The sequence below is a fragment of the Myxine glutinosa genome, chromosome 8 (genome assembly GCF_964187855.1).
Source record: "Myxine glutinosa chromosome 8, kmMyxGlut1.1, whole genome shotgun sequence".
Classification (NCBI taxonomy): Eukaryota; Metazoa; Chordata; class Myxini; order Myxiniformes; family Myxinidae; genus Myxine; species Myxine glutinosa.
This window is the reverse complement of record NC_136268.1, coordinates 84,261,913-84,287,611: the sequence shown is the minus strand read 5'-3', so window position 1 is coordinate 84,287,611 and position 25,699 is coordinate 84,261,913. Positions and strand designations below refer to the sequence as shown.

Below are 25,699 nucleotides of genomic sequence, written 5' to 3'. Positions count from 1 at the left end.
AGAGCTAACACATTGAACATGAAAACATGCACATACACATAATACATGCAATGAAGGGAGCGGGAGATAAGAGGATGAGAGAGAGGGAAGTATTCAAGCACAACAGAAGAGAACAGGGACGTCGGTAAATCTGTGGAAGGGGGAGGGCTGAGGGGTTGAGGGAAAGGTACACGGTATAAAGCAAAAAAAAAATTCTAGGAATTTCAGGAAAGAAGTTGGGGATTTAAAGAGGCGGATTTGAGGGGTGTTTTAACGGGGGCAGAAAAGATCAAGGTTTTGGATAGGGGAAGATAAGAGATGGTGGTGAACAGCTGTTTTAAAGACCTGGAAGGAGGAGAGGGATGGAAATGAGTGTGGGAGTTTGTTCCAGAGGCAAGAGAAAAGAGAAATGAAGGAGTGAAGGTGAGCACAGAGTCTTGATTTTGGCAGTTTAACCATAAGAGGGTTGCAGGCAGATCTGCCATCACCATATGGCAGCTTCCTGTAGGACGCTGGCAGAGCTTTCTGCACGAATATTTGGGGGACAGAGCACAGACAGAGCAGGGGGAGCAAGGCCAGAGAGGAGTCGATAGAAAACAGAAAGACCACCTACCGGCTGTGGTGAGAGAGAGAAAGGCTCTCAGAATCAGCTTCATCGCTGATCGCGTCATTCAACTTCATCAGCACACCTAGCTCGTCTTCACGCTGTTGAAACCAAAGCATTCAGAATCATTGGAATCTCCCACGATGAAGCTAACTCCAAGGGCCTCTCACTCACTCACCGCAGGCAAGGTTGGTGGTCTTTCCGTCTTCTACCGACTCCTCTCTGGCCTTGCCCCCCCAGCTCTCTCTGGGCTCTGTCCCGCAAATATTCCTACAGGTCGCACAAGATCTGCCTGCAACCCTCTTATGGTCAAACTGCAAAAATCAAGACTCTCTGCTCACCTTCACTCCTTCATTCCTCTTTTCTCCCGCCTCTGGAACAAACTCCCTCACTCTCTTCAATCCCACTCCACCCTCCAGGTCTTTAAAACAGCTGTTCACCACCATCTCTTATCTTCCCCCATCCAAAACCTTGATCTTTTCTACCCCCGCTAATTTCACCCCAATTCCACTTTTTTGAAATACCAACTTCTGTCCTGGAAGTCCTTGGTGTCCTTGTGTTTTATACTTCTCCCTCCCCTCCCCCCTTCCCACGCCTCCTCCCCCCAAGCCCTCTCCCTTCCACACATCTCCCTGCTCTCAAATGTTGTGTTTGTGTGCTTCCCCTTCTCTCCCCATCTTGTTTTCCGCTCCCTCTTTTTATATATTTTGTTTGTCTGGTTGATTTGTTTGTGAAGTAAATGTTAGCTCTTTCACGAGCCTCGATTCTGTATACAAAAAAAAAAATAATAATCGCGGGAGAGTCCAATTATTCTGAATGCTTTGATTTCAACCGCGTGAAGCCGAGCTAGGTGTGAGGCAGGAGCACCAGCCCAGAGGGGAGAGCAGTATTCCATTGAGCTGCGGATGAAAGCTTTGTATGTGGTGAGGAGCTCAGAAGTGCCCAGAAAGGTCTTCGCATGACGGAGGATGCCCAGTCGGCGACTGGCTTTGGAGGCCAGCTTGGAAATGTGGTTTCCCCAGGAAAGATCATAGTGAGACCCAAAAGCTTGAGTGACAGAACTTCTTCAAGAGGATTGTTCAGAAAGTGGATGGGAGGGTTGTCAAGACGGTCTTTTCAGAGAGACCAAGTGAGAGTGAGATTTGTCAGGATTGAAAGACATGTTCCACTTGTTTGACCAGTTTGTGATATTGTCCAGGTCTGCAGAGAGTGAAGAGGCTGCTGCCTGCCGATCTGAGGGTTGAGATATGGAGCAACAGAGAGTGGAGTCATCAGCAAAGAGATAGAGAGGATTTTCCAGAGCTCTTTCAAAGTTGCCATTGGCCCATTGGTGTCCTCTCTGATCAGTCTCCTCCTTGCTTGGTCATCCAGTATGGAGGGACGCCATGCATGATCTAGGCAGGTCTTGGTGGTATCATACGCCTTCCACTTGTTATTGATTATCTTGATTGTTCTCCAAGGAATATTCAAGGCCGTTGAAATATTTTTACACCCATCCCCTTATTTGTGCCTTTGCACAGCTCTATCCAGGAGGCCTTTTGAAAGCTCATTGGTGCTTATGGTTGAGTCTTTGGTGTGAAATGCTCTACCCAGCAGGGGATACCGACTGGGACAGCTGATTTTATTCTGAAATAATCAGAATCAATACAATTTAACACAGGTGGAGGCCAATTAATTTGATGTGTGATTTTGAAGGTGCTTGGTTACACCTGAGCTCATTTACAATTGTTATTATGAGGGCGGTGTACACTTATCCAGCCAAGATAATCTAGTTTTGCATTTTTAATTAATTTTCTGACATTTGTAGAATTTGTTTTTCATTTGTAAGTTGCGGGTTACAATGTGTAAATAAAGGTGGAAGAAGTCTGATTTAATGCAAGTTAATTTCAGGCTATAAGGCAACAAAAGGTGAAAAATTTGAATGGGGGTGTAGACTTTCTATAGAAACTGTATGGCATGAGATATCAAAAAGTTGTGGACGGATTAAAACAAAACTTGGTGGATGAGTTGGGTCGGTGACAATAACAAGCTGATTATATTTTAGTTCAGGTCTGGATGCAGATCCGGCCTATCAGTAGGTTACAAAACGTAAACTGTTCAGCCTGGCAGATGTATGTGCTCTACAGAGTGCTGTTTAAGTTTATCAATAATTCACGATCACAACTTAGTTCTGAGCCTCTAATAATCAAGCATACCATGAGCGGTGTGCTATTTAAAATGTTTGATCATACATTATCATACCATATATCAATCGAGAAGTCTCTGTTTGTGGTTTTGTTTGTTTGTTTGACTTCTATGCATTCCTAAGCCACTGGATGGACAAAGTAGAAAACTGATGGTTGTACTCAAGGTGTACACGGGAACGTTTTAGAGGATTAAAAAAAAAACAAACAAAAAAAAACTTACTCCTGCACCCCAATTATTTCTAAGTAAATGTGTATTGTATAGCGCCACCTCATTGAGTCCTGTTTTACAAGTCCTGATAAAATATGCCACATATGCAATAAAAGTAGTGGAATGAACCCGTCTGTGTTCTTCGAGAGTAAGTGGAATTTGCATCATGAGTTATTTTTGAGGAGGTTGCAGAAGATCATGTATCGATATGTTGTTCCACTCATTCCACGTGACATCATCTTGTAGTGGACATGAGGAATGAATGATCTTTTTCACGTAATAATTAAATAACTGCAGATGAAAATTGATCAATTGCAATTTAGTGGCGATTAGCAAGTAACTAACAGACATGAGTGACTTGGACAACATAACATCCAATATGACAAGCCCATGCCTCTGCAACGACATGTGGTGAGGCGAGCGTTGCGAGCTGATCCACGTTAGTACACACACACACACACACACACACATATATATATATATATATATATATATATATATATATATATATATATATATCTATAGATACAGTCACGTGAAAAAGTAAGTACACCCAGTGTAAAGTTTTGACTTTTTCAACATATTTCAACATACAGCTATTTGATCTTCATTTCAACAATATTGATAGATAAAGGTGATATAATATAACAAATATCATGAAACATTTACATTTTGCAGTCCATTGTATAATTTAAATAAACATAAATGCATATTTCGCATGTGGAAAAAGTAAGTACACCCTTGGCTCTAATAGGTGGTATTGCCCCCTTTGGCAGAAACAACCTCAAGTAGGCGTTTCTTATAACTGTCTACCAGTCTCTGACATCGACTAGGAGAAATTTTTGCCCACTCCTCCATGCAGTATTCTTTCAGCTGTGTGATGTTTGAGGGGTTTCTTCCATGCACAGGTCGTTTTCAAATCCCCCCACAACATCTCGATGGGATTTAGATCCGGGCTTTGACTTGGCCATTCCAGAACCCTCCATTTCTTTCTTTTCAGCCATTCCTTGGTGGATTTACTGGTATGTTTAGGGTCATTGTCACGTTGCAAAGTCCACCCTCGGTTGAGCTTCAACTTTCCGACAGATGGCCTCACATTATCCTCAAGCACTGTCTGGTACAATGAAGAACTCATAGTGGATTCTATGATGGTGAGCTGCCCAGGCCCTGATGCAGCAAAGCTGCCCCAAACCATAATATTTCCACCACAATGCTTTACAGTTGGTATCAGGTTCTTGTGCTCAAATGCTGTCTTTGGTTTTCGCCAAACATGTCTTCTGGTACTGTGGCCAAATAGCTCAATGTTTGACTCATCTGTCCAGAGCACATTGTTCCAGAAGTGCTGGTCTTTGCCTAGGCGTTCATTGGCAAACTATAGTCTTGCCCTGATGTTCTCTCTGGACAGCAAAGGGTTCCTCCTGGCACACCTCCCATGTAGATCAAATTTGGGCAGCCTCTTTCTAATGGTAGACTCGTGCCCTTTGACATCAACAGTGGCAAGTGCTACCTGTAGGTCCTGTGATGACATTCTGGGGTTCATAGAGACTTCTTTCAGCATCTTGCAGTCTGCTCTCGGGCTTTACTTGCTGGGGAGGCCTGGCCTGAACAGGTTGGCAGTTGTTTGAACAAGTTGGCAGTTGTTTCTCCACTTGTAGATGATCTTCCGGACAGTCGAATGATTGATTTCAAATTGTTTGGAGATCTTTTTAAATCCTTTCCCAGACTCGTAGGCATCTATAACCTTCTTTCTGAAGGCCTCAGAGAGCTCTTTTGATCTTGGCATGGTGACGCCGCACACTTCAACAACAAAGAGCAAACCAAACTAAATGTCTGAGGTTTAAATAAGACAGGTTCCTCCAAGATCCTCTCTTACGATGTTCTAATCATTTGCACCTGAGCTGGTGCACCTGATTCTAATTTTAGGTATTTGAAGTAGTGATAAATGTAGGGGTGTACTTACTTTTTCCACACGTGAAATTTGCATTTATGTTTATTTAAATTATACAATGGACTACAAAATGTAAATGATTCATGATATTTGTTATATTACATCACCTTTTTCTATCAATATTGTTAAAATGAAGATCAAATAGCTGTATGTTGAAATATGTTGAAAAAGTCAAAACTTTACATTGGGTGGACTAACTTTTTCACGTGACTGTGTATATATATATATATATATATATATATATATATATATATATATATATATATATATATATATATATATAATAATAATAATAATAATAATAATAATAATAATAATAAAAGGCAGTGTCCGTCCATCCATCTGTCCGTCTGTCTCCTCCATAACTCCAAAACCATGAAAACTAGTGGCCCCAAACATTTCATGCAAACACTTGGACCTCCAACAGATTGCAATGATGAAAACTGGGTGTGTTTGGGTGTATTATAATACCCTTTTTGAAGATGATTAACTAGGTGCTCGTAAGAAATAAAACCCAATGTGGTGGCTTACCAATATGGCGGCCCGTCATCTTGGTCATCCCACTGCACCTCGCTGTTTTTCTTAAGCCACCATTTTGCTTTGGCCTACTCAAACATGCCTTGCCATGGAAACACGATTTATTATCATTACATAATTGAAGCATATCATCAAAATCTGGATTCAGATATGAGGATTGTATGCTGTAGACTAAATAATGTCCAAATCTGGAGTGAAATCTGACAAAATTGACCATATCTTGCGATTTTATAACTAAGTGTATATATGCAATTATTTAAGCGAGGCTGGGATTCTCGTTCTGGTGTTACTTTTTATTTTTAACTTTGTCAGGTGAAATGTATCTCGCTATACGAGATCGGCGCCGGTGATAGATAAATGGTGGTATATATACAGACTTGGCATTTAATATGGAATTTTTTTTTTTCTTGACTTGGGTTTCCTTTCTGAACTCAGTATATCAATCTGATGAGTTTCTTTTACGCTTCCATGATTTCTTTGTTAAAAGAACCATGTCACTGATTGTCTGTCACAGCAAGAAGTCAATAACAGGATTATATCACAGGTGGCGTGACAAAATGTACGGACAGGTACATTTGACGATTGGCTTCACAATCGGGTATATAAGGGTTGTTGCGTTCTGTATTAGTCGAAAACAACTGCTGCACATCTACAAAAGTTATTGCCGCTTCCTCTGGAGATGGTCCGTCAACTCGACAATGCTGTTTGTCATGGAGTGGTGGCTTTACGAAATTCCGGCATGAAACAGCGTGCTATTGCTCGGCAGTATGGCATCACCCAAGGGCAGGTGTCACAGATCCCGAAACGAAATGCTCAGAGGGGTGTCCCTACTCCAATATCGAGGCCAGGACGTCCCCGCAGAACCACAAGGAGGGATGATCGCCAGCTGCACCGGTTAGTCCGCAATGGCCGTACCAAGTTAGCTAATCGGCTTAGGGCTGAGTGGCAGCAACTGACAAATGTGCCTGTATCCAGAAGGCTAGTCAATCAAAGACTGGTTCAGGCCGGCTATTGTGCCAGGCGTCCCCTGAGAAAGCCGCGCCTGACAAGACAACACCGCCAGCGCCGATTGCAGTGGGCCAGAGAGCACCGTCAATGGCAGCCAGGACACTGGAATCACGTGATCTTCAGTGATGAGTCTTGATTTCTGGTCTATCGTCAAGATGGCCACGTCCGAGTGCGCAGACAAGTGCATGAAGCCTACAACGAAAATTGTATAGTGCCAAGAGTGCAAGCTGGAGGTGGTGGGGTGTCCGTTTGGGCTCCTTTTCATGCAGGGGGCAAAACTGACCTGGTTGTTCTGAATGGAAACCTGAACCAGTTCAAGTACAGGGCCATTCTGGAAGAAACATTGCTCCCATTTGCTCGTGCAGCCTTTCGAGGAAACTTTGTCTTCCAAGATGACAATGCATGGCCTCATCGTGCTCGCATGATCCAACACTTTCTTGCTGACCGTGGTGTAGAGCATATGGAGTGGCCTGCCATGTCCCCGGATATGAATCCGATAGAGAACTTGTGGGCAGAATTAACGCGTCAAATCGACAACTTGGACCAGCAGCCGACCTCTGTGCATGAATTGCAGCAGGCTATTGTCACTGCATGGCAAGCGATTCCTATCCAAACCTTGGCAAATCTCGTGAACAGCATCCCTCGACATGTACGTGCTCTCCTGAATGCTCGTGGGGGTTGCACAACGTACGGACCTGTAATTTTACTGTCCGTAATCCCAGTCGTAATTTAACTTTTGTTTTTGTTAAAAAAAAATTTGGCTAATGTGCAAAATAAAGAAATACTTCTGGAAAACGTACAGAAGTTTAACACAGTACTGTCCATGAATTGAGTTCGATATCAGTTTACATCACTTTCAAGGATCAATTTATTTGTTTCGAAATGTCAAATGTGGTTTTTGTTTCTTTTAAAGGTCACATTAACAAAATCTAGAATAATTTCAACATCTATCTATAATTCCAGCAATCTCTGTGTGTCTGTGTGTCTGTGTGTCTGTGTGTCTGTGTGTCTGTGACCGCTGTTTCTCGACAACCACGGGTCCGATATACTTGAAACTTGCCAGGTATATTGCTGGGGACCCGAGGATGTGCCTTTTCAAGGTTTGAAATTAATCGGACAAGTACTTACCGAGCTATGGCGATTTAGCCGTTCGCCGTTCGCTTTGGCGTTGCGAATGGACCAAACCATTCATGTAAATAGAGGGGGGGGGGGGGGTTCTGTGGTCGTTCGCTTTGGCTTTGCGAATGGACCAAACCATTCATGTAAATAGAGGGGGGGGGGGTTCTGTGGTCGTTCGCTTTGGCTTTGCGAATGGACCAAACCATTCATGTAAATAGAGGGGGGGGTTCTGTGGTCGTTGCGAATGGACCAAACCATTCACATCGAATCATCGAATCACATCGAATGGACCAAACCGTTCGCTTTGGACCAAACCATTGCATGTAAATAGAGGGGGGGGGTTCTGTGGTCGTTGCGAATGGACCAAACCATTCATGTAAATAGAGGGGGGGGGGGGGTTCTGTGGTCGTTACTGCCACGTGGTTTCAAAGTTTTTTTTTGTTGTTGTTGTTTGCACGCATGTTTTTTTGCACCCACGTACGGGCACGCCCTAGGATGTTTACACACACACACCCCTACACAAATTTTTTTTTTTTTTTTTTTTTGGCAAGGAACGGGCACCCACGTACGGGCACGTCCTAGCTTATATATAGTACGGGCATGCCCTAGTAATTCAAATGAACGTTTGGTTCTAAGTCAACTTGAAAAGTAAGTTCACCCCCATAAAAAAGATATTCCATATTAAATGCCAAGTCTGTATATATATATATATATATATATATATATATATATATATATATATATATATATATATATATATATATATATATATATATATATATATATATATATATATATACATATATATATATATATATATATATATATATATACATATATATATATACATATATATATATATATACATATAGCAGTCAGACCATAGTCATGCAGTCGTCTTCGTGCAGTATCATTGGAGATCCGTGGGTTTGCACGCCCCGGAGTTTCTGCCGCAGTGCGGGATGCTGGACGGAATCGATCCCGCAGGTGACTTCGGACCATCTGCCTGTCCTGCCTTGCAGTGGTGACTCTTGGCCTCCCTGATCGAGGTCTGTCACCTGCAGAGTTGTGGAGGGTGTCTCTGTCCACCAGGGCCGATATCGTCTGGTGTGAACAGCCAAGGCGACGTGTCACCTCACGGTAGCTCAGTCCGCTTTGCAGCATGCCCAGGGCACGCTGCCGTTGATCCCTTGACAATCGTGGCATGTTGATTGAAATGCCCATTTTGCACTGGCCTTTTTAAAGCCAATATTAAGACATCACGTGCAGCTCATTAAAATCATCCCGTACCCCTTGGCTAATCACTGACAGTCAAAACGGCTGTTCAACAGCTGTGCTATGAAGTGACCATTGAAGGTTCAAGTGACCATCCGTGACCGTTTTGTCTGACAGTGAGGACACTATTGTCCACAAATAAGTTCACACATTTACTACACGCAGTGTTATTGTTGATATTTAAAGGTTTCAAAGGTGGAAAGTTTCTTTTGCGTTTCAGTATATATATAGAGTCGGTGTGTGAGAAAACGATCCCGTAAACTGTGTTGATCGCCAAAATGGACTTGTGATGGTTGCCGGCGCGGCGTTGTTGGTTTGGTTAAGTTTTTTTGTTTTTTTTGACTTTGTCAGGTAAAACGCATCTCGCTATACGAGATCGGTGCCAGGTGATAGATATATGCATCTTTATATATACGAGATCGGTGCAGGTGATAGATATATGTATCTCGCTATACGAGATCGGTGCAGGTGATATATATACGCATCTCGCTATATGAGAACGGTGCAGGTGGTAGATATACGCATCTCGCTATATGAGATCGGTGCCAGGTGATAGATATATGCATCTTGATATACGAGATCGGTGCAGGTGATAGATATACGCATCTCACTATACGAGATCGGTGCTGGTGTGTGTGTTACTGTGTGTGTGTTACTATGTGTGTGTGTGTGTGTGTTACTATATGTGTGTGTGTGTTACTATGTGTGTGTGTGTGTGTGTGTGTATTACTGTACTTTAAGGCAAAATGTCATCGTATGCTGCCGACGGGTACACAAATCGTGACGAACAAGGACCAACAAAGGCAGGAGAGACTTTCCATTGGTAAGGCTTCAAACACTGTTACTGTGTATGCTACTGTGTGTGTTACTGTGTGTGTGTGTGTGTGTGTGTGTGTGTGTGTGTGTGTGTGTGTTACTGTGTGTGTGTGTGTGTGTGTGTGTGTTACTGTGTGTGTGTGTGTTTGTTACTGTGTGTTTGTTACTGTGTGTGTGTGTGTTACTGTGTGTGTGTTACTGTGTGTGTGTGTTACTGTATGTGTGTGTGTGTGTGTTAATGTGTGTGTGTGTGTTACTATGTGGGTGTGTGTTACTGTGTGTGTGTGTGTGTGTGTGTGTTACTTTGTGTGCATGTGTGTGTTACTGTGTGTGTATGTGTGTGTTGCTGTGTGTGTGTGTTACTGTATGTGTTACTACGTGTGTGTGTGTGTTACTGTGTGTGTGTGTGTGTGTGTTACTGTGTGTGTTACTGTGTGTGTGTGTGTGTTACTGTGTGTGTTACTACGTGTGTGTGTTACTGTGTGTGTGTGTGTGTGTGTGTGTGTGTGTGTCTGTTACTGTGTGTGTTCCTGTGTGTGTGTTACTGTGTGTGTTTCTGGGCGTGTGTTTCGAGGCGCGTTTCTGGGCGTGTGTTTCTGTGTGTGTGTGTGTGTGTGTGTGTGTGTGTTAATATTGTGTGTGTGTGTTACTGTGTTTGTGTGTGTGTGTGTGTGTGTGTTAATATTGTGTGTGTGTTACTGTGTGTGTGTGTGTGTGTGTTACTATGTGGGTGTGTGTTACTGTGTGTGTGTGTGTGTGTGTGTGTTACTGTGTGACTGTGTGTGTGTGTGTGTTACTGTGTGTGCATGTGTGTGTTCCTGTGTGTGTGTGTGTGTGTGTGTGTGTGTGTGTGTGTGTTACTGTGTGTGTGTTTCTGTGTGTGTGTTACTGTGTGTGTTACTATGTGCATTGTGTTACTGTGTGTGTGTGTGTGTGTTAATGTGTGTGTGTGTGTGTTTCTGTGTGTGTTACTGTGTGTGTGTGTGACTGTGTGTGTGTGTGTTACTGTGTGACTGTGTGTGTGTTACTGTGTGTGCATGTGTGTGTGACTGTGTGTGTGTGTGTTACTGTGTGTGTTACTGTGTGTGTGTGTGTGTGTTACTTTGTGGGTGGGTGTTACTGTGTGTGTGTGTGTGTGTGTGTGTTACTGTGTGTGTGTGTATTACTGTGTGACTGTGTGTGTGTGTGTGTGTTACTGTGTGTGTGTGTGTGTGTTAATATGTGGGTGTGTGTTACTGTGTGTGTGTGTGTGTGTGTGTTACTATGTGTGTGTGTTACTATGTGCGTGTGTGTTACTGTGTGTGTGTTACTGTGTTTGTGTGTGTTACTGTGTGTGTGTGTATGTGAGGAACGGAAATATAAAAAACGAGGTGTGTGTGTGTGTGTGTGTGTTTCTGTGTATGTGTGTGTGTGTGTGTGTGTGTGTGTGTGTTACTGTGTGTGTTCCTGTGTGTGTGTGCGTGTGTGTGTGTGTTACTATGTGAGTGTGTGTTACTGTGTGTGTGTGTGTGTGTGTGTGTGTGTGTGTTACCATGTGGGTGGGTGTTACTATGTGTGTGTGTGTTACTATGTGCGTGTGTGTTACTGTGTGTGTGTTACTGTGTTTGTGTGTGTTACTATGTGGGTGTGTGTTACTGTGTGTGTGTGTATGTATGTGAGGAACGGTAATGAAAAAACGAGATGTGTGTGTGTGTGTGTGTGTGTGTGTGTGTGTGTGTGTGTGTGTGTGTGTGTGTGTGTGTGTGTGTGTGTCTGTGAATAAAAGAGAGATAGAATTGTGAGGAACAGAAATGAAAAATCGAGATGTGTGTTACTACGTGTGTTACTGAAACTGAACGAAACTGAACGAAACTGTCAGGTGAAGGAGCAAAATAATGTCATTGTGTTGCACGAATTATTTATTAAATTGCCGAAGCCTAGCCTGGTACTTCGTAAGCAGTTTGTGACTGTAACTTCCATCGGATAGGGTGTCACTCCACTGCATCAGAGTACACTGTACCTGCGATCGATTTTTAAAATTCCTTCTCGATGATGGACACAGATTGCGTTTGTCATATTCCCGTCAGGAAGCGATTCATTGTTACCCGGCAACGCCGGGTACTTTTGCTCGTGTATATATATATATATATATATATATACACATATATTACGCGAGGCTGGTCCTTTTGCAGATATGCAGAATTGACAACGTGGTTCACATGAGGCGGTGCGACCACCCAAAGCACGTATGGTCTTTCAGTCAGTCACGCATGCCGGATAAAGGTCGCGCTGGCTCATAATATCCCGACACCTGTCAGGCCCTTCGCTCGGGGGGTTATTTCTGTTCCTCCTGAGAGAATGACATGAGTGCTTTGGCTTGTGTCTGGCACCGAATGTGCCGAGAGAAGCAAATGCAGCAATTGTTATCTCCGTCAGCGTAAATATTTAAAAGTTAAGAGGAATTTTTTCTGGAATCGCACCAGGACAACCAAGGTTTTCACATAATTGAAATCGATGCGCTTTTAAGTTCGCAATTACTTGTATAAATAATGGTTTTATCATCATTTCTGGAGTTTTAATTGGTGTTTGTGTTTTTAAAAAAAGAAGAAGCTTGGGCTGACGCGTTGAATGGCTCAAATCGGTCACATGATCCTCCCGCGGATTTTCCTTTGCATTTGTCACGTGTTCATCGTTTTCGGGACCTTTAGAGTAGGTGAGGCGGGAGATATTGAAGGAGACGTAGCTTATGGCGCGTTCCTAAACAAATGGCAAAGACTGGTGCATGGATACAACGTGGCCGTGCAGTTCGCTTGGAGAAAATTCTCAATTTCCTGCTGCCCTCCCGCCTCGTCCCAAGCAATCCCCCATGGTCCTACCCGCCTCGTCCCAAGCAATCCCCCATGGTCCTTCCCGCCTCGTCCCAAGCAATCCCCCATGGTCCTTCCCGCCTCGTCCCAAGCAATCCCCCATGGTCCTCCCGCCTCGTCCCAAGCAATCCCACATGGTCCTTCCCGCCTCGTCCCAAGCAATCCCCCATGGTCCTCCCGCCTCGTCCCAAGCAATCCCCCATGGTCCTTCCCGCCTCGTCCCAAGCAATCCCCCATGGTCCTCCCGCCTCGTCCCAAGCAATCCCCCATGGTCCTTCCCGCCTCGTCCCAAGCAATCCCCCATGGTCCTTCCCGCCTCGTCCCAAGCAATCCCCCATGGTCCTTCCCGCCTCGTCCCAAGCAATCCCCCATGGTCCTTCCCGCCTCGTCCCAAGCAATCCCCCATGGTCCTTCCCGCCTCGTCCCAAGCAATCCCCCATGGTCCTTCCCGCCTCGTCCCAAGCAATCCCCCATGGTCCTCCCGCCTCGTCCCAAGCAATCCCCCATGGTCCTTCCCGCCTCGTCCCAAGCAATCCCCCATGGTCCTCCCGCCTCGTCCCAAGCAATCCCCCATGGTCCTTCCCGCCTCGTCCCAAGCAATCCCCCATGGTCCTTCCCGCCTCGTCCCAAGCAATCCCCCATGGTCCTACCCGCCTCGTCCCAAGCAATCCCCCATGGTCCTTCCCACCTCGTCCCAAGCAATCCCCCATGGTCCTTCCCGCCTCGTCCCAAGCAATCCCCCATGGTCCTTCCCACCTCGTCCCAAGCAATCCCCCATGGTCCTTCCCGCCTCGTCCCAAGCAATCCCCCATGGTCCTACCCGCCTCGTCCCAAGCAATCCCCCATGGTCCTCCCGCCTCGTCCCAAGCAATCCCCCATGGTCCTTCCCGCCTCGTCCCAAGCAATCCCCCATGGTCCTTCCCGCCTCGTCCCAAGCAATCCCCCATGGTCCTTCCCGCCTCGTCCCAAGCAATCCCCCATGGTCCTTCCCGCCTCGTCCCAAGCAATCCCCCATGGTCCTTCACGCCTCGTCCCAAGCAATCCCCCATGGTCCTCCCGCCTCGTCCCAAGCAATCCCCCATGGTCCTACCCGCCTCGTCCCAAGCAATCCCCCATGGTCCTCCCGTCTCGTCCCAAGCAATCCCCCATGGTCCTACCCGCCTCGTCCCAAGCAATCCCCCATGGTCCTCCCGTCTCGTCCCAAGCAATCCCCCATGGTCCTACCCGCCTCGTCCCAAGCAATCCCCCATGGTCCTCCCGTCTCGTCCCAAGCAATCCCCCATGGTCCTTCCCGCCTCTCACCTCTGTACCCCAAATCTCGGCGCCTGATTTGCGACGCGTCCGACCAAGTGAGTAACTGCGCGCTAAACGCGGGCGGGGCGGCGCTCTCACTCGTTATTTTCCCGCAGAAGCGGCGACCAGGTCTCGATTAACTCGGCCGATTTAATGCGCTCTAAATAATCAGCTGTGATTTATAGCGACGTTGCAAACCGCGACTCTTGTTCGACGCGTCGGCGAACGGTACACGAGGTAGAAAAACAACAAAACCATTCCGGGCCCAGCTTTTAAAGTCTATTTCCTGGTTTTTGCTCTTCATTGCTTTTTCTTGTTTATTTTTTGTTGTTGGTGAAATCTAGTTGAACTCTAATCAGAATTTAAAGCCACCGTACATGAACATGAAAAGTATATATATCTGGAGGTAAGTGTAAAATTTAATGTGAACTGTCAACGACTTGTATAAAAAGTACTAAAATTATTTACATTTTCTGTACAAGGGTTAGGGTTATGGTTCGAGTTCGGGTTAGGATAACGATTACTGTTAAGGTTACGTTTATGGTTAGGGTGTGTGTTAGGGTGAGGGTTAGTGTGAGGTGAGGGTTGGGGTTAGGTTGGAACATCCACTCTGAGTCTGGGCGGTCAGTGGTTCAAATCCCAGGCGGGTTATACCAAAGTCTAACCAGAACGGCGCTCGGTAGAGTGTATAACCCGTCAGGCTGAACAGTTTATATTTTGTATCCCACTGATCGGCGAGATCTGGACCCAGACCTGAACTAAAATCTATTCGGCTTGTTATTGCCGCCCAAACAACTCGTCCACAACTTTTTGAAATATCACTCTTTATATCGTTTTTATCCCGATCTCTCAATAGTGAAGAATCACTTAAAAAATGATCGGATCCGGATCTTCACCAAAATCTAATCATTTCGTCCTTGTCACACACCCAAACTCTCCACCAAGTTCCATCCGAATCCGTCCACAACTTTTTGCCATATCCTGTTCACAGACAAACAAACAAGAGGGTGATAATGTAACCTTCATCCACCTTCGGTGGTACAGGTAAAAATGGTGCGTGCTGCTACAAAACGCTGGAAAGGCAATGGCAAACCACCCAGTGCAACCCTTGCCAAAAAAACTGCTTCAGCAGCACCAATGCTCTGTAAAGAGTACGGTACATCAAATCAAATACGACAGAGTTAACCAGAAGAACAATCAATCATCGGTCTAATTGTCCAACTTTACGTGAGGCCACATACCTGCTGATCTCGGTGGGAGAGGTAAACGGTCGCCCACGACATGTAATGGTCGCTTGCCAGGGCATCGAAGGTTCATCACCTGGATGTTCATTTTGTGCAAGCTCCTTTTTGTGTTTTTTCCCCTCATTACACTCTCTTTCCCAAAGAGTGTGTCTCATCCTAATGCATGCGACGTGGCTCACTCTTCTGTATCTTGTTCAACGTCATTTAACTTTGCCTCCATTATGATGTCATTGTGCGAGCGAGACCACTGGCTAATTGATGTTTGGGAAATACAGTAGGGTTTGGGCCTAGCTTGGGCCTGCGTGCATGTGGTTTTGCGCGAGCTGATGGTTCATGGAAAATCCACGGGTCACGAGGATTTACCTTTTTTAACATTGCAAACAGGTATTAACCAAGAATACAGTACATGAATTGATTATTTACTGTACAGTGTACACTGTCACTTCACGATATTATTGAGAGGATTGGGCAAACTGTATGTGACCCGTGATTTATCAAATTTCCCCTCAATTCTGATACCCTACAGCCAACGGTAACCCTTAGCAGAACAAAAATACAAAGACTTCATTCAAGAAAGCGTAAAGTTCCCACGCACATCATTCAATTCACTAACGGAAACCGCAAAGGGCTGTTGACATGCAGGGATCATCAAATTGTTCGGTCTTTTTGTCATGGGTGTGTTCACTTACTTCTGCACATCTGTGTTCTTACGTTGTGTTGGAGAATTATTAACAATTACTGGTGTTATGTTAGTAAAACTTCAAGAGACTCGGTTTAGCAAAATCAATGGTTTATTCACTTTAGAGAATTTGTTGTATACTAAGCCGAGATCTTTAATGAGTCTGTTCCAGAGTTTGTTGACGCTTGTTTGGTCGGTCTTGGTTGAAGCTCGGTCTGTTGTTGACCAGTCTCCAGTTGGTTGATCAGTTCAACTGGTCTTCAGTTTTCACTCCTCTTCAGTTCATTCTCCCAGTCCACTCTGCTCCTCCAATGCAACTTTCTCTTGGTTTTAAAGGCCCAGACTCCTTCATCCAAAAGCCTTTATTTGGCTCTTTTGGCCATCCCTCTATTTTGGGAGACTGAGAGCACCACTTTATTTCTGTTCAAGAGGTCAAATACTCTGACCTGCTGAAGCTGTTTGCAGCCTGTGTTCCATCTATGGAACACAGGCTAAATATTGAAAGACACAGATGGCAGTCCACGAGCATTACACATTCTGTTTCCTTAAATTAACTCTCCTGACCACATGTTAATTCTAGTTCTATGCTCCTTTGCTCATTCGTAAAGTAAAACATAATTCCACTTTAAACAAGATTACATTGATATATATTCTAGCAATATTGTCAATATGAATATTTATTCCCTGACAATCCCCAGTTTTTCTTTTATGTTTATATTAACCATTAATCTAAACATTACCACATTAAATATTCATACCACTAATCTGGTAATTCAATTTCCTAAGGCATACACTGTCATTCTGGAAGAATTTTGATCACAATACATTTCCTTGTTCATTGACTCTTTCTATGTTGATAATTCAATTCAACTCATTTGCATAAAGATCACAAAACATTTCACCTTTACCAAAACGCAATAATTTCAGTTCATCAAAATAATAAAGCATCTGCAACATTTGGCAAAATATTTGCCTTTAATCAAATATTGACTTTCTTTGTTTGAAAAAGGGGCGGATCACTTGTGTTTGGAATTTCAGCATAAAACATTTTCTCCTGTTGTCTTCATCACACCTTCACTATTTGCATAGGATTTTCTGCTGTTGTGATAGCTGGGCAGAGTCAAAGACTGACCCTGCTCTCCATGCAGCATCCTTGCCACTCTTGCTGTGAGCCATAGTAGATTTGAACAAGGCCTCCATCCAGTTGTAGTTGACTTGCCTCCTCACTAATCGTGAGCATGGAGCAAGTATTGATGTGATGTTGATTTGTCAACAAGATGTGGAGCAGGGATGCCGGATGCATCCGCAATGATGATGTTGGGACCATGGTACTCAGTTGTCCATGGTCCATACCAGGAGCACACAGCAGAATCGTGCACAGCTGTTGTGAAGGAAAAGGCAGTCGTTCGCTTGCAGCTCCATGCTGGCTCCCCGGAAGTTGGTGAAGTAATGACACACGTCACCGTATCCCGTAAACGTTGCAGGTAAAATATCGTCGTCCTGCAATTGCTGATGTGATGACTGTTCGAGGTATTTGAACACAAGTAAGTGATCGCCCTTTTCCATATGTTGCAGTGTGACCCAGACAAATGGTCACATAATTTTCCCTTGGTGAAGGTAAACATCCATCCTCCAAAGGAGCATTTCTTCATCATTCTTTGAGAAAGAGGGTGTATGCCAAGATTAACTTCATTTTCACAAATTTTCCTTTTTTCAAACTTCTTCCCAGATGTCGTTATCACTCCATTTGGGATGTGGTCTTGTCTTTCCTTTACTTAGCCACATTTATATCTGCTCTCCACACAGATTGAATCAGATGGGGTACATTGTAACATGAAATCACTATATTTTATAACAACTTCACACGAATAATATTCAAATCAGACATGTGTTTTACACTACTAAAACTAAGAATAGCATCCACAATTACTTTCCGGTTCATATAATTCAAAAAATTAAACACATGCAGGTGTTGTAACTCAACTCAAAGAAAATAAATGCATTAATAATGATTATATATGATTTAAATCACAAACAGGAATATCTAATTCCCAACAATTCTTGCAAACAAGCAAACTATGCCTAATATGTTATTAGCATAGTCCTCCCCGCTTTTTGTTTTTCTTTAACAGTGTTACTTGTGGTGATATGAGTTCATCGATCGTGTAAAACAGACATAGTGCACAACAAGTTGTTATGCCCTCATTTATGTCAATGACATTCAACATTATATACCAAACTAACAAACTTCTTAAAATGTGACTAAAGAAAAATCCCTTAATATGTAACATAAATCTGATTATTTGCCTTATTCTGATGCCCCTATTTCCCGGGGTCCATATTCATTTCTATTGTTATCAACTTCCTATGATCTGTGAATTCGTTCCAAGATACCACAACTATAGGTTTTAACAAAGCTCTACCAAACTATTTCCAATGTGAACTCAAAATACTAATAAAACAATCAATTTCAAAAAATTAAACTCAAAGGGTCAGCAAATTCATTCTATAACCAGATCTAATATTCCCATCCAATAGTTTGCCTTGACACATGTCATATTATAACATTTTAATAAACCTTTAGAAATGTTGCCCATCGCAACAACTTCCCTTTTACAAATAGCCATGTGTAAATTACGTATTGAACGACAATTTTCCTCTCAATGTGTTTGGCCTAAATGGCCGCAAAAGTGGCTGCCAACATGCAGTACCATTTTTATCTACCAAGTAAGTGCTCATCGACATAAGACCTCTACCAAATGTTGGTTGTAGAAACAAATCTGGGATTTCTAATTACATGGATGCACACTCTCAGGACATTGCAGGCTGCTGTTATCAATCCATTCCGATAAAATAATTTCTTTACCTACAATCAAATAAGTAACACAAATTGAGGATATTATCCCTATCACATTCATTTATAGATTCATTTGGTTCTAATTCACTCTTTTCCCACTGCTATAAGGAAGAACAGTAGCTCTTATAAGTCTTTGTAATATCTCATTAAATTTACCCAGCATTGAAGAATTTATTTACTATCCATTTCCCTTCTGTTTACCAGTAACTTTGTTTAAACTGCATAACTTAATTTGATAAATCCCATGTGTACAGCTACCACTTATTGAAACCCCTACTTTTGTAGAAAATATCCAAATACGTGGTTGTATACTCCCTTAAAAGTTGTTCCTCCATTTTTCTATGCAACTTAGTGAAGACTACTGACACCAGTATGCCAATATAGGTGTGGCAGATTAACAAAATATGTTGCAGGTATACGTAACATCGTGTTCTGAGTGTAAAAACCCATAAAAACCCAAAAAAACATCTGAGTGTAAAAACATAACAGCGCGTTCACGTCTGCCCCTTGGTTTTAAGATTCACAATGCATTTCGTTGTAAAACTCACAATAGTTCAATTCAACAAAATTGTCTTTACTATCTGCCCATATCTGCCCATATCGTCTATGCTTAAGACACATCCATACATACAGCACAATTTATATGCTGATAAAGGTCAAGTTTATATATGTAAAAAATCTGTGAGCAGAGTACTCTGGGAAGTCAGTGTAAGACCTTTTCCAAATTTGACTAATTTTGTACTCTCTCATTTTTTTAATGAAACTCATATCCATAAATAGCTGTTATTCTCATATGAATTCTATCAAAAATGGAATCCCAAGATTACTCACAATTTTACTATTAATTAATGGCTGCTCATAACCTAGCACATCAAATCCGTATATTCCATCGCCCTTGACAAAAGAGATAATGTTCATAATCAAATTATATTCCTATTTTATTTTACGAATTTTCTGGATATTCTTGTAAGGTTGACACACAAAACAAAAACATTGACACACAAACATACACAAACCCAAGCATTATGTATATTTGTTTGCATTTGAACCATCATTAACAGATCAAGATGGGTGTCAATTTCATTTCAATTTCGTAAAATTTATCCTTTAATGTTAGAAACGCTAATACACAAATAGACAAAAAGTTTATTTTTTAGAAAACCCCTAATGTCACCTTGAAATTACCCTTTTTGGTCCTACAATAATTTATCCAAATTTTACAAATTTACAAATTGTACAAATTTTACAACACCTCTATTTACATGTCAGTCGACCACTGACCTATGAGCATGCAAAAAATAGTCCAAAATGCCCACCTGCTGATCATGTGATGCTCGTCACTTGGTTTCCAAAAAATTTTGCAAAGCAATGTTCCACACTTTGGTAATTGTTTTGTTGTAAAAAATTGTTTCGCCCAAAATACTCCCTAAAACCACATTTATAATTGGCAAATATGAGGCTTCCAGAATGAACTCTAATTCTGGATCTTTTAATTCATGTTCCAAAAAAAATCCAATTTTGGCATTTAATCAACTAATTATTAATTTGCTAATAAGCAAAAGTAAAATTCATTCTTGCTCCAAAAATGTTTGAGACAAGAAGCATGAACAATTATTCATGTTGGTCTTTTGGCATTTGGGATCTGCAGCAATGAAGGCCTAATCGTTATCTGAGGTACCGGTAAGCACTGGTACCCTTGATCTTGGTTCGTCCTATGAACTCGTCTTCCTATTTGAATATGGACAACATCGTTTCCAGTGTCCAATATTTCCACAATTAAAACATCGATGTCTGTCATTGACTGGTTTATCCACCTGTTCACTTGTATCGCTGGGCTGCCTCTCCAGATCCCTGAGTTGCCACCCCACTCCCTGGTTATCTCCTACTGCATTGTTGCGTTGTTGCCCAGAAAACCTATTGCGTTGATTCGTAGTCATCAGGGCTTGAGTCTGTAGTTGCATCAATTTCTCGGCATTTACAGCACTATTCCTGGCTTGAATCCGCTGATGATGCAAGGCGTAATTCAATATTTCTTGCATTGGCTTGCCTTCCCAAGCAATACATTGTCTTTCCACTTCACTCTTCAATTTGGGCAATAGACCATTAATAAAAAGGGGTTTTAAGGCATTGTCAATTTGTGCCCGGTCTATGCCTGAATATAGTCGGAAAACATCTCGCAATCTGTCCAAATAATCGCTAGCATCTTCGCCTGTGTTCTGCTTGCATGTAACCACTTTGTTCCAATCCGTCACTGGTGGCAATTTTTTTTTTTATGGCCTCTATCAAGTTATTGATCTGTGCCGTTCTAGCCTCCGTGGGCATGTCCACCTGTCCATCTTCCGTATTTACCCAGTTGGCCTCACGCATTAAGTTCCTCAAAGTGGTGGTATTAGGAATTAACCATTTTAAAAGTATTTCCATGTCTCTTGCAGTGGGCAACTGAGTTTCCACAATTAACCGCAGTTCCTCCGCAAATTGAAGTGGATCTGTTTTGATTGATGGCATACTACTCTGCAATGCCTTCAATTGATGTACCTGCCATGGTCTATACATCAGATCTGGATGTTGCTGATTTGCCCCTGGAAATTGCCGCTGAGGAAAATTCATAACACCACTTGCTCAAACCCTCCTTGTGAGAGAGTCAACTTTTGATCATTCATTAGCCAATCACATTGATCGTTAGATTGATTGGCATTTATCACACGACCCTTACTCCTTGTATGGTGAAATGGAGAGCATGATAAGGGTATAACAGCTGGTTGCATCGTTTGCCCACTTTGAGTCGGTTCCTGTGCCCCAATTGCACCCTCTTGGGTAGTTACCTCAAATGGGTCACGTCTTTCACCTGTCCTCTGTTGACTAGAACCAATCGCTGCACTCTGTTCTGGTCTTTCGGCAGGTACAGGTACAGGCACTACCTGTGGCTGATATACAATATGTCTCCGATAAGGTGGAGGAGTTTCATCTTCCAGTTCATTTGTCTCGTATGATCTGGCTTCTGGATACAATTTGGGTTGGGATTGCTCTCCATAACTGACTTGAAGAGGCATCTGATTTGCTACCTTACACAACCTATGCTGTATCTGTATCACCTCTTTCTTCAAGCCCCCCATCTTTGCTTTGGTCTCCCCGTCCCTAGAAAAGATTTCATCTGCTTGACAGTTTTAGGTTTTGGAAGTGTCCTGATCACTTTTACACGTTCAGGGCACAATCGTCTCGTGTCGCCTTTCGAAATATGTCCTAAATATTTCACCTCTTCCTTACAGAACTGCAACTTATCTCTCGAGGCCTTGTGGCCTTTGTCTGCCAACGCTGTCAGTAGCACAACAGTGTCCTGCTCACATGCTTCCTTTGAAGTTGAGCATATGAGAAGGTCATCAACATATTGTACCATCACTGAACCCCCAGGAAATTCAACATCGCTGAGGTCTTCATGTAGAGCACGTGAAAACAAAGTTGGGCTCTCCGTGTACCCTTGTGGTAACACAGTCCAGGTAAACTGTAAATTTTCGTACGTGAATGCGAAAAGTTAACGCGAATCCACATGAATGGGTACACTGAAGAACGCTGAACATAAGTCCACCACAGAATAAAACTTCGTGTTGCATGGAATACTTGACAGTACAGTGATCGGGTTAGGGACCACTGGATAGGCTGGGATGACACAATCATTAATTGCTCGAAGATCTTGAACAAATCTCCAAGTAGTCTTGCCTGGCTTCTTCACAGGTAAAATAGGAGTGTTGCACATGCTCACAGTGCGAACTATAACTCCCTGTTCCACCAATGATCGAATCACTGGTGCAATACCAGCTTTTGCCTCTGGTCTCAATGGATATTGGCGCTTTCTAGGCAATGGCTTAGAATCATCTACTGTGATCCTTACAGGTGCAATACTCTTGATTCGTCCCACATCATTTGGATGCGTTGTCCACAAGCATATTGGTATTTGATCGAGTGGGTCCTGGTCACCGTCAGCGTCAGAGCTGAGTAGGTATACCCCAATATCGTCAGTATCATTCGATTCAACAATCATGTTGAAGGTTGTAGAAAGCACCTGCTGTCCGAGCTGCCAACAAAATCCATCTCCATCTAAGTCATAGAGTGGGGCGCTTTGAATTTCTCCCATGTATCCCCTGTTGTTACACTCTTTCAGAGTTGCAATCATTATTCCAACATCTTTTGCTTCGTACCCTTGTGCCACCGCTAAGGTGACGTGTGGGGTTGTTGTTTCGGGTTGATTCCACAGGAGTTGTTGGTCTGGCGTCAAAGACACTGACATCCCAACTCCCTGTCGTCCCACCCACAATGACGTCAGATGTATATCATACTTGGTGTGCAGGTATTTAAAACCCCGCTCTGCATAGGACCCCTCTTCTCCTGTAGCATCATAACATGTTGTACAGTGAAGATCAGTCTGCCGTGTCAGAAAGTCCATCAAAAAATTATCTAACCATTCCTGTACTTCGGGCATTTCATCCTTCAGTGTCATAAAACTAACACACAAAAGTTCCGCCATGATTGTATCATCGATATCCCATCGATGTGTTGTTGGTCTTGTCAGGCCATCTAGTACCTTAGAAATAAAGTCGTGGGAGTGTTCTGGCATTTCTAGATACACTCCGTTTTCATTACAGATGACAGTGCAATTCAATTTACACAATAAATCTCTTCCCATCAAATTTACTGGAACGCCAGATGCCACAAGAAAGGCATGTTGTGCAGTCAATGGACCAAATTGGACACGCAATTCTTCCGTGACTGGCGTGTGTATGGGAACTCCTGACACTCCGACCACCTTTGTATAGTATTTTGACAATGGTATATCGGGAAAATCTGCTTGTCGTAACGTGGAACGCGTAGCTCCCGTATCGACGAGAAAGGGTGCCTTGCGTCCACCTACTGTCAAATTAACACTTGGTTCCTGTGCAGCCGACCCTGAGATTAAAGGAAGCGCTGCCACTTGGTCATTTTGGTCTAGTCAACAGGGTGTGGCAGACCATTTAGTCTGCTGAGGTCCTCCCTGAATTTGGGGCATTCCTCAATAGAACCCTATTTGTTGATGGAGGCGGTGGTAACTGGTAGTATCCCTGTTCTTGGTTGTTCTTCCGAAATTGTCTTTGATATGGGCATCGCCTTATCCAATGTCCCATTTTGCCTGTGTGTGAGTACCTCTTTATACTCACTCAATATATCAAATAACTACAAGGACTACACATCGGACTACACCTGTATCCACTATCAAATGTGTGTACTGCAAAAATCGCAGAAGTTTGTTCCACTTTATACAAAGTAGCGTTGAATGCGTTGTTGTCTAGCTTATTCCGATAAGCTCTACTCTGTGGTCTTCCAGGAAGTATCTCTCCACCTGTCCACTTGATGACTGCAGGTGATTTCCAGAGAGTCCCCCTGCCCTGTGGCTTTTCCCACACCCCAATCTCACTGATCAGCGTTGCAGATGAGTCTGGATCAGTAAGTCCTGTCAAGGGGGGTCAAACAAAAATAACCACATAATATAACAAATAACCACTAGACTCACCACCTCGCTCATCGTCCCAGGTTGTCTGCACATTGATGTTTTGCAAATGTCTCAAAGCTTCTTTCTTGAGACCGCACTTTTTATTCATCCATCAATTGACTTGTTTAAATTAAATTTAAATAAAAGCAGATCAGATTAAATTAATCAGATCAAAATCAATCAGATCAATCGGATCAGAATCAATTCAATTATGCAATTTTAATCAATTTATCAATATTCATCAATAAAATTCTAATAATAATATATAATAAAATAATATAAATGATAATATCCAAATTTACATTTATCAGTCTGATACCGAATTGAAACCAATGTCTGATACTGAACTATGATATGGGATCAACATTACTCTATACCTAAACCTTTTCCCAATGTTGCCAAAACAGTTCCATCTACTGACGGGGAATATGAGCATCGGTCGTCACCGTTTGACCCATATCTGCCATCAGTTGACAAATCACCGTTCTGCCTCTGGATCATATCTGACATATTTGTTCAATCCTGTGTGGTCATTATATCACAAATTAAAGTTGAACAACCACTGAAGGCAACTCAACCCTTCATTTGTGAGATAATCAGCGAAAATTGCTCCGACAGATATGAGCCAGTCCATTTGGGCAATGTCTCACCTGTCACCCATGTCACATGTCACGTGTCACATGTCACACGTCATGTGATGTCACATGTCATGTCATGTGTCACCCACCATGTCTCACTTTGAAAGACTCTCAAAGTTCTTGACAATTAAAATGGTGTAAGATTCCTGAAATGTGTACCAATGAATGGCAATTAATTTATAATATTTATCAATGGAATCCAATCATACCGAAATTTCGACACTCCAATAAACTTTGTAACTTGTAATACATCATTAATCCTGCAGGGCTATAAAGCTATCCTTAAAGTCCATGCAATCGATTTACATCAAAACCCAATGATGACATGCCTGATAATCATAGCAATTTTCATGATTGTAAAATCATGACCATTGTAAATCATTGTAATTATAAATTGTAAATGTAAACTTACCATAATTGTAAATTGGCAATTATAAATTATAATTGTAAAAAAATTGTAAATTGTTACCATTATCAGAGTCATACCATAATCATCCATTGCAGAAGACAAACATTTCCTGTATCAACACATCCACGTGGTATAATCAACAATGAAACAGTTATCATTAACAAAATTTGAGAATGAACATCAATAATAATCAACAATATGACAATCATGATGACAATGATGAATCTCATCAACAATGAGAGAAAACAATGAGAATGAGAAACAATGAGAGAAATGAGAAAACAATGAGAACTATGAAAGGTGAAAACAGGTAAAAGAAGAAGCAAAAGAGGAGGAAAGGAGGAGGAACGAGGGGAGGAAAAGGGTGGGGAAGGGAGGGGGAGAAGTGGCAGAATGCCAAGGGAGGAATGAGGAATTAATACTATGCGAAATACGACACTCATTGTATTTTAACCTAAAGATAGCTGTGTATCATTGGCCGCACTCATGACTCCCTTACAAGGCTGTGAGATTATATGGTAAATACTGTCTCCCT

At 42.6% G+C, this 25,699-nt stretch overlaps 1 protein-coding gene across 1 annotated transcript in view; it reads right to left on the bottom strand.

The window, feature by feature from the left end:
* The window catches only part of LOC137432649 (F-box only protein 25), a 742,106-nt gene that overhangs the window by 317,715 nt on the left and 398,692 nt on the right, over positions 1–25,699 (bottom strand). The gene's annotated exons all lie outside the window — the stretch shown is intronic.